General features: G+C 32.6%; 1 long non-coding RNA gene and 1 pseudogene across 1 annotated transcript in view; one reads left to right on the forward strand and one right to left on the reverse strand.

The window, feature by feature from the left end:
- LOC143640710 (uncharacterized) overlaps positions 1-10,254 on the forward strand; it is an 87,305-nt gene that overhangs the window by 25,051 nt on the left and 52,000 nt on the right. The window lies entirely within an intron of this gene.
- On the reverse strand, positions 6,986-7,094 carry LOC143387727 (small nucleolar RNA U13; annotated as a pseudogene).

Raw genomic sequence — 10,254 nt, forward strand, 5'->3', positions numbered from 1 at the left:
CAATTTTAAAGAGATTTATTTCATTTCCTTGATGAAAAAAAAAGACTATAATCAAAATTTTTAGGACACTTTCCCTAAGAAATTAGGGGACACATGATAGTTGAATTACGAGCATCGTAGCAATGAAGGTGAAATTACACCTACAAGTACTTGAAGGCTAGAAGTGAGGCACCATAAAGAGGGTGGATTGTAGAATGACATTATTTTATTTGTTTTAATTATTTTGTGTAGACTAGAAGGACAAAGTGACATTGATGAGATGGAGAAGACTTGGGAGGAACATTGTAAAAGACTAGAGATTCATGTCGAGTACATGAAGGTGGAGATAGCTAGAAGGCATTCCAGTGACATAATAATTAGAAGTTGTTACATGAAAATTCACCTCAGGAAAAAAAAAAACTCTATACCATTGATAAAGTATACGGAAATCATTAAGTTATAGACATTGTTTACAGTCATTAGCTTGGGTAAGCTCACCAAGGACATGAGTGGAGCTAGAGAAGAAAGTAAAAGCCTTTGGATTGAGTTCTTGGGTATTCAAACCTTAAATAGATAAAGATGATGAGAGGAAGCAGAGAAGTAAACCAAAACAGGTGAAGAAAACATTTCCAAAGTAGAAGTGGTGTTCAACTTGATCAAATGCTCTTCTTATTTAAATTCTTTTATCTTGATCCCAATTACCCAAATGAGAGTGAGGTCAGTTGTCAGGGTAAGTAGGCCAACGTAGATGGGAACACTGGCCAGAAAGTGATTCTTAGTAGATCTTACATGTTATTGTTATTAGAAACCCAGATTTCATTGTTAGAGACAAAATAAAAATATAAAAAAAAAATAAATTTGAATTGACATTCTAAGAATTCATGACTTTAAAAATGTATTTCCCTGTTCTGCCTAATGAAAAGGCTTAGAAGCAATGTTGTCCTAAATTTTAAGATCCTAAATGCCAAGAAGCAAGAACACAGGTATTTGTAAACATATTATTCCTACTTTTCGAATTATTTAGACATTTTATATTAAAAATGTAAAAAAAGAATATTGGTGGGCTGGGGATGTGGCTCAAGTGGTAGAGCACTCCCCTGGCATGCACAGGGTGCTGGGTTTGATCCTCAGCACCACAGAAAAATAAAATAAAGATGTTATGTTCACCAAAATCTCAAAATAAATATTAAAAATTATCTCAATTCTCTCTCTCTCTCTCTCTCTCTCAAAAAAGGAACGTTGTTCATTGTAATTCTAGTTATGATATTATCTGCAGGTAACAATTGTAAACCCTGGGGCAGGGATAATGATCTGAAGTCACTGAAGTGGTGCTCAAAGCACACAGGTCCTAAAAGACATTTGGTTCCTCAAAGAAGGAAACCTCATGAAAATCCAGGTTTTGGTAGCTTTTCCCAGAGCACCTCCCACTGCTCTGACTCCTTTTCTTAATTTTGGAGTGGTGGAAAGTCTCTTTTTTTTTTCTCTTTATCCCCATCTCCTGCTGGCTCACAATTGCCTCAGATTCTATGTATAAGCTTTTCCTTTACTAGGATATTAGTTTCTGTCAACCCACCTCCAAAGTGTGATGAACATATAGCCCTATGTGATTCCCAATCTTAAATAGGATCTTCTGAGTGAGACATTTCCTGACTTCCCAAACTTTATCTGGTTCTGTTAAGATAAAGAAAGCTTATTAGAGAAATAAGGAAAACTATTGTAACACTTCCTCCTATTTTCTGGTAATAAAGGATGCACCAATTAAATTTAGGAGGGGAATATCTACCAAAATGTTCAATAAAAATGTTTAATCAAATTTAGTTACATTAAGATAAGGTGGTTTCATTATCCTATGATTTAAATTTTCCCACCTACTTTTGAGAAAATGGAATAGACTTTCTGCTATACAAGAGTATAGAATATATGGATTGCATTTGCCTTAAAATGTGGTTACTGCTTGCTACATTGAAGTGTGATGCTTAACATTATGTGTCAACTTGGCTTGAATAAGTCTAAAAATTTTGATGAAATTCCCTTACAGAGGTTGCTATGAAAATTTCTTTAGATGTGGCTGATATTTAAATAGATTTTCAGTAAGACAAAATACCTGTCATAATTTGATCCAATCATCTGAAGGCTTTATGAGAAAAGACTGAGTTCTTCTAAAGAAGCATGATTCTGCTGCCAGACTTCCTTTAGACTGAAACTACATCATCATCTCTTTTCTAGCCCACAGGAGTGCTCTGCAGATTTTAGAATTATCAGTCTCAGCAAATGCCTAAAACTAAAGCTGTATCCCCTCTCCTCCCGCTACCCCTCCTCTCCTCCTCCTCCTCCTCCTTCTCCGCCTCCTCCTCCTCCTCCTCCTCCTCCTCTTCTTCTTTTTCTTCTTCTTCTTCTCTCTCTCTCTCACACACACACACACAAACACACACACACACACACACATACACACACACACACACATGCAAACAATCTATTGAATCTGTTTTTCTAATGAACCTTGACTAATACAGAGAGAATAGAGGGAAGTAAGAAAACTAATTTAACAAGTGCATGGATCACTCTTTCTATTAGTTGTTTTAATTTCCCAAGAAACCCTAGAAAGTAAGTTTAATTATTATTGTAATTTAAGAGGAGAAAAAAATGAGTCCCAGAGAAGATAAGAGGTACTTTCCTGTATAATAGGAAGCCATGCAAAGAACCTACAATGACAGTCTTCATGCCTTCTGGCATTCTTAGATTACCTGCCTGTGAGAGACACTGGCTAGGGAAACTTGTATTAGCCAGAGACAGCACTATGCTCCAAAAATAAGAGAGACTCTTTGGATTAGAGAAGGGCAAAAATAAACCTCAGAGTTATTGTTGGTAAGCTGTGATTGTTGCTGTGGTTTTATTAAGCAATAATTTTTTTTTCTGACATTGTGCTGGTTTTCAGAGATTATGAGATAGTCCCCATTTTAAAAATAAAACACAAAAATATATTTCTTCATTCCATTAGTGAGCTGAGAATGGTTTTTATTTTCTTTCACGTTTTTTTTTTGCCCAATTTTCTTGAAGCAGCCCCCACATTTGTAAGTTTCACTGAGGCTGGACTAGGACAAACCTTTGTCCTTCAAATGGAGCATGTGTTTCTATTTCAAAGTCTGTGGCCCACGTGTACCTTGGGTAAGAACAATGAATGGAAAAGTTGCCAAAATTATAGTATCCTAGGAGAAAAGCAATGTAGACTAATTGTACTCTCTAAAGAGTAAAATAAAGAATAGGCTTCTTTGCTCAAAGCCAAAATTATTTCTATATATCTCTAGTATTTAAAAGTTCCCAAGAAAGCATCCCAAATTTATTCTTAGGACTATAGAATATAATGGCCTTAAGGCACCACACTAGAGGTAGAAATGAGTTTGAGTGGATGACATCTTTTTAAATAGAGAGAAAGAGTTTTCTGATGTTAATATAAATGTATACTTTGATTGATTTTTTGGAGACCTCTCAAAATATTTTAGATGAAAACATGAGTCAGTTAAAATATGATAATAAAATCAAATCTTTTGTACATATTTATGTCACTATATTTTTATTTTGGAACTGGTTTTAAGACTAAACTTAAATTTTATAGCAATGAGTTATCAATTTATTATTTCTGCTGTTTTTTTCTCTTTTGTATTGATCACTAGCAAAACACAAGCTTGCAAAAGGAAATGTCAATATTTCAGACTAAGCAGAATGGAGGCTACCCCCTAACTTTTCTGACCTTAAATTCAGAAGAAATATATTGATAGGAGATATAGAAATCAAAAGCGAAAAAAGAAAAAGAAAATTAGCTCAACTGGGCTTAAAATCTGAGAGTAGTATTTAGAGCTAAGAAATAAATTTGAGTGAAATGCATCTTAGAATAAAAGCAAAACCAAAATTCCAGTGAAGAAACCAAACCATATATGTAAGATGAAAAGAGTAAGACAATTCATTGGAAAAGCTAAAATTCTAGTAGAAATAAGATTAGAAAGAAAAAGAAGATGCAAAATGGATGAAAGTGAAAAGAGAAGATCTGTGAGATCTGAATGATGTGAGAGTTTCATTTAGCAGGGCAGAGGCTCCTCCATTGCCTTCAGGTTGGATGAGTCCCCAGGCCTTTCTAACGAAAGAGTCGCATATTGTGATTTCCTCATTTCTCTCTAATGATGACACTTTCAAAAAGTTCTTCCTTAGCTCTGATATTTGGAACTTTTTCCCACTCACCAAAACTCAAAATAATTATTAATTGGAGAAACTGTATTTTTATGAAAACAAATGCTGCTCTTTGATGATTTTCTCTATTCATGTTAGTTTTAATGTTTTTACAACTTATTGGTGTCTTTCCCCTTACTAAACATGACTATTTTGTTTTAATTAATTTTAGCATTTACATGAAAGAATACTTTGTATAGATTCATTTATTTAGTGTTTTGACCTTAATAACACTCTCTGGGAATAAAGTTATTTTCCATTATTTTGTTATTGTTGTTGTTTTTCCAAATGAAATTATGCTCTTTTTATGCATGGTGTTATATTTGAAGAATGCTAATGCAACAATGAAGCCATACTCAAGCTAATTCATAGCCAAAAATGTTGTTTAAACACCCACCAATATTGTGACTCTCTTTTAAGCTACATTTTTATGCACTTCCTTTTGTTTGCTGTTATTTCTAGGGTCTTGAATTTCCAGCTAGACTATAAAATCCTCCATGATAGCAACAGTATTTTAATGCTTTTATGACCTCCATTGATATTGGTATAGTGCTCAGTAAAATGTGCATTTGAATGAGTGTGTGTTGAATTGATACAGTTCTTAAACATGCATATAATTGAGTCATGTGACATCTCTGAGTTGCCAAGTTTTTGAGTTAAAAGGTACTTAAATTAAAGTAGCTAGCTTCCTTAAAATTGAAAAGATTTTTCTAAAATCTCATCATTTCTAATTCAATTTGTTAAAAAAGATGCATATTTCAAGAGCCAACAATTTTAGAATATCACTTATTCAATTGCATTTTTGCTATTTAAGTTTAGAAAACTTAAATAAATCTTATTTAGTATACATCTTTTCTTTTTGGCAAAGAATATACTTAAAGAGTTAGAACTACATATGTTCATTTTTGGCAAGAATTCTTACTATATTGGCAAGGTTCAGTTGTTTCTTTTAAGATATTTGTATTTCTTAAAAGCCTCACAACAAACAATAACAATATGTGAATTATGTGAAACTGAAGTTCATTCTGTATGTTGTGTATAGATTTATCTTTTCATATACTAAAATATTTGCTATCCTAAACACATTTGTACTGGCTCTGGTGCAATATAAACCTTTGGTAGCTCTCAGTTTTCCTAAACATTTTTTTTAAGTTTTTTTCCTGTGGTTGTTTTAGCTCAGAATTCTTTTTGTGTGTGTTAAAGTTCTTGACTTAGAATTTTTTAAAAAAGTGTAAGAATTATAAAAACTTTCAGATCCATGTTGTCTTAGAGATTTATTGGTTAAAAATTTGTTGAGAGCCACAGCCGAAGGGGCCCCAGCAAACTTCCAGCTGCCAGCAAACTTCCAGACTGCTGGTTGATGATTGGCTCACAGTGGCCCCAGCAACATCTAGCTGATTGGCTCCTCTGCGGTGATGCTCATTGGAGATGCTCATTGAGCTGTTTCCCCGGCCCTTTCAGACTACCAGCTGATGATTGGCTCACAGCGGCCCCAGCAACATCTAGCAACATCTAGCTGATTGGCTCCTCTGCGGTGATGCTCATTGGGCTGTTTCCCTGCCCTTTCAGACCACGGAGCTGCTCAGTGGGGGACTTTTTTGGCTCTGCTCCCAGCCAATCAGCCTCAAGAGCAGGAGGATTGTGGGAGGAAGAGGCTGGGTTGGTGTGTGTGGCTTGTGGGAAGCCGGTGGTGGCAGTTGGGCTCTGAGGGTTTTTTCCTGAGGAGCTGTTTTGTTTGGCGTGTGTAGTTCTAAAAATAAAGTTAGTTTCTTTTGACAAGTGGCTCCTGAATTGTGCCCAGCCAGTCTGCGTAACTGACTGCGTAACAGCCAGACTGCGTAACTTTTTAGTACTCAAAGCTACTCTTTTTTTAATATATACTTTTTAGGTGTACATTGACAGAACACAATGCCTTTATTTTTATGTGGTGCTGAGGATCGAACCCAGGTCCCACCCACACTAGGCAAGCAAATCCCATCCCTCAAAGCTACTTTTTATGTGAAGTTGCCTGTGTGCTTCTCTCTTTCTCTCCTTCCCTCACTGAATCTTGATTTCTATGTTATCTATTTGTCAAAGCCATCAGACTTCCATCTGTTTAATAAAAATAGTGTAAATGAAACATTAGTTTTGTTATAATTACTTGGTACCTTAATAATTTTAAAGAATTTTTTATCAATTTCTTTTGGTATTTATGCTTGTAAGAAAAAATTAACATTGACATTCATACAAATACTATTAACATTCTGAAAATGGTAAATCCACATAATAAAAAATTTGTGTTCACTTTTATGTGCAAAATACAATAATTAAACAGTTTAGGGTAGTTTTTCAGGGCTATTCTGTAAATTTTTATCCAGGATATGAGGCCTGAACATATTTTGAAGCAACTGTGTTTAGGGAAGTGAAAATATAATATACTGGAATTATGTGAAGAGGGTAAAGAGATCAAGAAAGTTCAGATATGTCATTATTTAGAGTTAGACTTCATCCTTTAGTTGGTTTAGAATTGTAAAAAAAAATAAAAAATAAAAAAATTGAAAATTGAACAAGACAGTATGTTAAATTGAAAATTGAACAGGACAGTATGTGATATGTATTGGAAGGTAATAAGAAAGATAATTCTTTTTGTTCTTTTTAGACAATTTCTAGGGTGGCTCATGGGCCCCAGGAGGAGAGATCAGAGTAAGGTGGAATTATATCACTTATTAAAAAGAAATAAGAACTCAAGAGAGAAGGAAGAAGTTTAAATTTACCTAATACAATACCTTCCTTAGCCTTTTTTTGACAACAGATAAGTAATGTGCAGATGTAGTGACAAGATGTAGAGCAAGGCACATCTCCCACACCAGCCACATGAACACCCAATAATCATCACACTTATGAACCAAAAGTATATTTATTCTATTTTTATAAGTTATATTAAAGATTGTTGTCATGATGAAATAAATGATTAAAGTTTAATTCTTTTTTATATAGGTCATAAAATCCATGCAATTATATCTTGGTTAGTATAACAGATTGAATCATATCATAATTTTATCATAATCATATCATAACTTCATGATATACAAAGAAATTTGATGTCAGGAAAATAACTAAAAGAATGGTCTGAATACTTCTTTTCTGCTATTTTTTCCATTTTTTCTGAACCTTTCATTCTGTTATAATTCAGTTATCAATTTCATTTATCAATGGACATGTATGAAGTTCTAACATATTTCAAACTAAATGTACTTGAGAAGTTCACTTGAAGTATGCATTTTAGTGTAAAACAGGAAGTTATATAAACTTATCTATGTCCTTCGCGATTCTGACCATCCTTATTGCTATTCTCCTTTCAGTACTCAGAATCAAACTAAATATCTCTGCTCAGTCTTTGTCAGTGCCAGATTTAGTATTTGTGCCATTTAGTATTTATGCCCTATCAAGTTTCTTAACCTTTTTGACGCCATAGATTCTTTCTATGAATTTTGCTTAAAAATATTTACATCATAAAGTTTTGAGACTTAGATAAAATAAAAAATTATTTAGAATATATAGTGCCTCAAAGAGATGCTAACACTATATGTCAATAATATCTTGGTGTATCTTTAATATTGCTTGTTTGCATTTTAAATCCTATCAGAAATATGTTTCAAAATTTATTTTTATAAAATAGAAAAAATCTAGCACTGACAAAGATTGAGCATAGACAAATTTTAATAAATTTGAAATTTTTAATAAAAATTTCTGTGTTACCATCATAGGTTTTTTTCTCTATATGTTTTACCTTATCAAATTAAACAGCTAAAATTGATATTTCTAAATATGAAATTAAAACCAACTGTGGCTCTACAGTGATCTTTAAAGAATATTATAATTAATGATGTTCTTATTAAGATAGTATGTCCAGATATCTATGCTAATTTTCGATTTTGAAAGCCAAGGTAAAGAGCACATGCATTAAATTTGACATTAGGATAGGATAATTTTTCCTCAGTTTGCCCTTGTTTTAAATAAACTATTCCCCTCCTACTGTGGCAAAAGATGTGTAGAATTTATTCATACTTTACTCTTCAAAAAGTTCTTAAGAGTAAAGAAAATGTCATTTAATATTTTATGACATATCAGTTGAGGAAAAACTATGTGAATTCTCCTTTAACATCTAGATGAATTTTCCCTCTCCTTGCATCCCCTTAATATGTGGAAGAGCTAATTAAGGTGTGGAGCATTACAGAGTATTGTATGGATTGCTGCAATTAAGTGCACATCTCCAAGCAACATAGAGCCATTATGCAAAACCATTGTGAACAGATGATACATTGAGCAGCACAGCTCTGCTGTGTATCTAGTCCTTGATACTGAGAAATACTGCACTTGAGATGGAATATGCAAATAGAAAATCCACACAAGGTCAGAGTGAGAAGGCCAAAATGCCACCCTTTGTTGGTTTCAAAATGAGAAATCCATTTCTGCTGCATAATCAAGTTAAAATAGAAAAAGAAATCCGTCAAAGAAAATTCAGATATTTCTCCTCCTTTTTGCTTCTTTGTAAAATAATTCTTTGACATTTGCCACTAGAGATAAATAGAAGAATTATTTTCACTGCGTATTATTCCTCTGGGGTGATTTTATACTTTTCTTAATTTCCTAACATTTTCCCTCTTGTATTTACTCTAATGAGAGAAAATGGTGATGAACCATTACTCAAGAAGTCATCCATGATCATTGCTTTATTTATACTTTTCCACTCTCTGAGTTACCTTGAGAAAGAGTCTTTTCATTCTTTTCTTTCTCCATCTTAAGTACAACAATAATAATAAACAAATAAATGTGTATACTTTATTTTCCTAATAGGATAAAATGATTGATAAATGGTGAAATGATTTTTATTTAGGTAAATAAATTTTTAGTTGTTTCTCTTTTGTGTTCATCTCAGGTGCACAGGGGTCATCTCATGAATTTCTGCATTTTGTCTCATGCTATTCTCCTAACTCACCTTTTTCTTATCCTTCATCCCTAATGCCCACTTCTCTGTTTATGCAGATTTCTAATGAGTTTTATGTATGTACTTGGATAAATATAAATATGTCTCACTAAATAAGTCTTCTGTGCTTAATTCATATAGCTATAATTCAATTTTATACATTTGAAATTGTACAAATCCAGTATAATTATCTTAGCATTGTCTCCAACTTCTCCTGATTATCTCTAATTCTGGCATTTCTGTGAACAATGCCAAAATAAAGCAATCATGTCTATGTTTTTTTCCAAACTTTTTCAAAAATTGCTCTAAACTTAAATCTATGAGTAAAATAACTGGAACAAAGGATATATTATATTTAACTTCATTCATAGTCAGAATAATTCAATGATCTAAATTTTCATTTAAGTATTAATTTTGTATACATAAATTTAGAGTATTCATATATTTAAAGATTTTCTGAGCAAGATGTAGATACTATTTATTTTATGTCTTGAGATATATGGATCTTTCTTTTTTAATTTTAAGAGAAAAAATTAGATTCATAGAAAAATTGAGGGAAGTTACAGAGACTTTTTATATACTCCTTGCCCCACATGAGCAGAGCTGCCTCAAGTTAACATTCTGTGCCACTAATAATATATTAATATTTGTTATGAGTGTGTGTGTGTTATAGTCCTTGAAATTATACTGATATAATCAATATCCAAAATAGATAGTTTTTCTATCTAAATAGTTTTTCAATATCCAAAATAGATAGATTTTCTTTTTAACCTGGCAGATTTTTATTTTTAATATTTAAATGTTTGAATTATTAAAAAGTTAGCCATATGCTTTTATTTCCTTTTAGCTCTCTAATGTGATGGATTAGACTGTAAGGCTTCTTGATATTGAACCATGTTTGCATTGTTGGGATAATGCCCAATTGATTATGTATTTTTTTCTTTAAAAAATAACCTTTTCCTATTCTGGTGAAGGAGACATAACACAAAATTTCCTCTAGTGATTACTATGAAGCATACAGTTCTGTGGCACCCAACTAACACCACCATGCCATGTATTGTTTTGTAGTACATCATTAAATTTTCTTG

Source organism: Callospermophilus lateralis, unplaced genomic scaffold (assembly GCF_048772815.1).
Source record: "Callospermophilus lateralis isolate mCalLat2 unplaced genomic scaffold, mCalLat2.hap1 Scaffold_578, whole genome shotgun sequence".
NCBI classification, from domain to species: Eukaryota; Metazoa; Chordata; class Mammalia; order Rodentia; family Sciuridae; genus Callospermophilus; species Callospermophilus lateralis.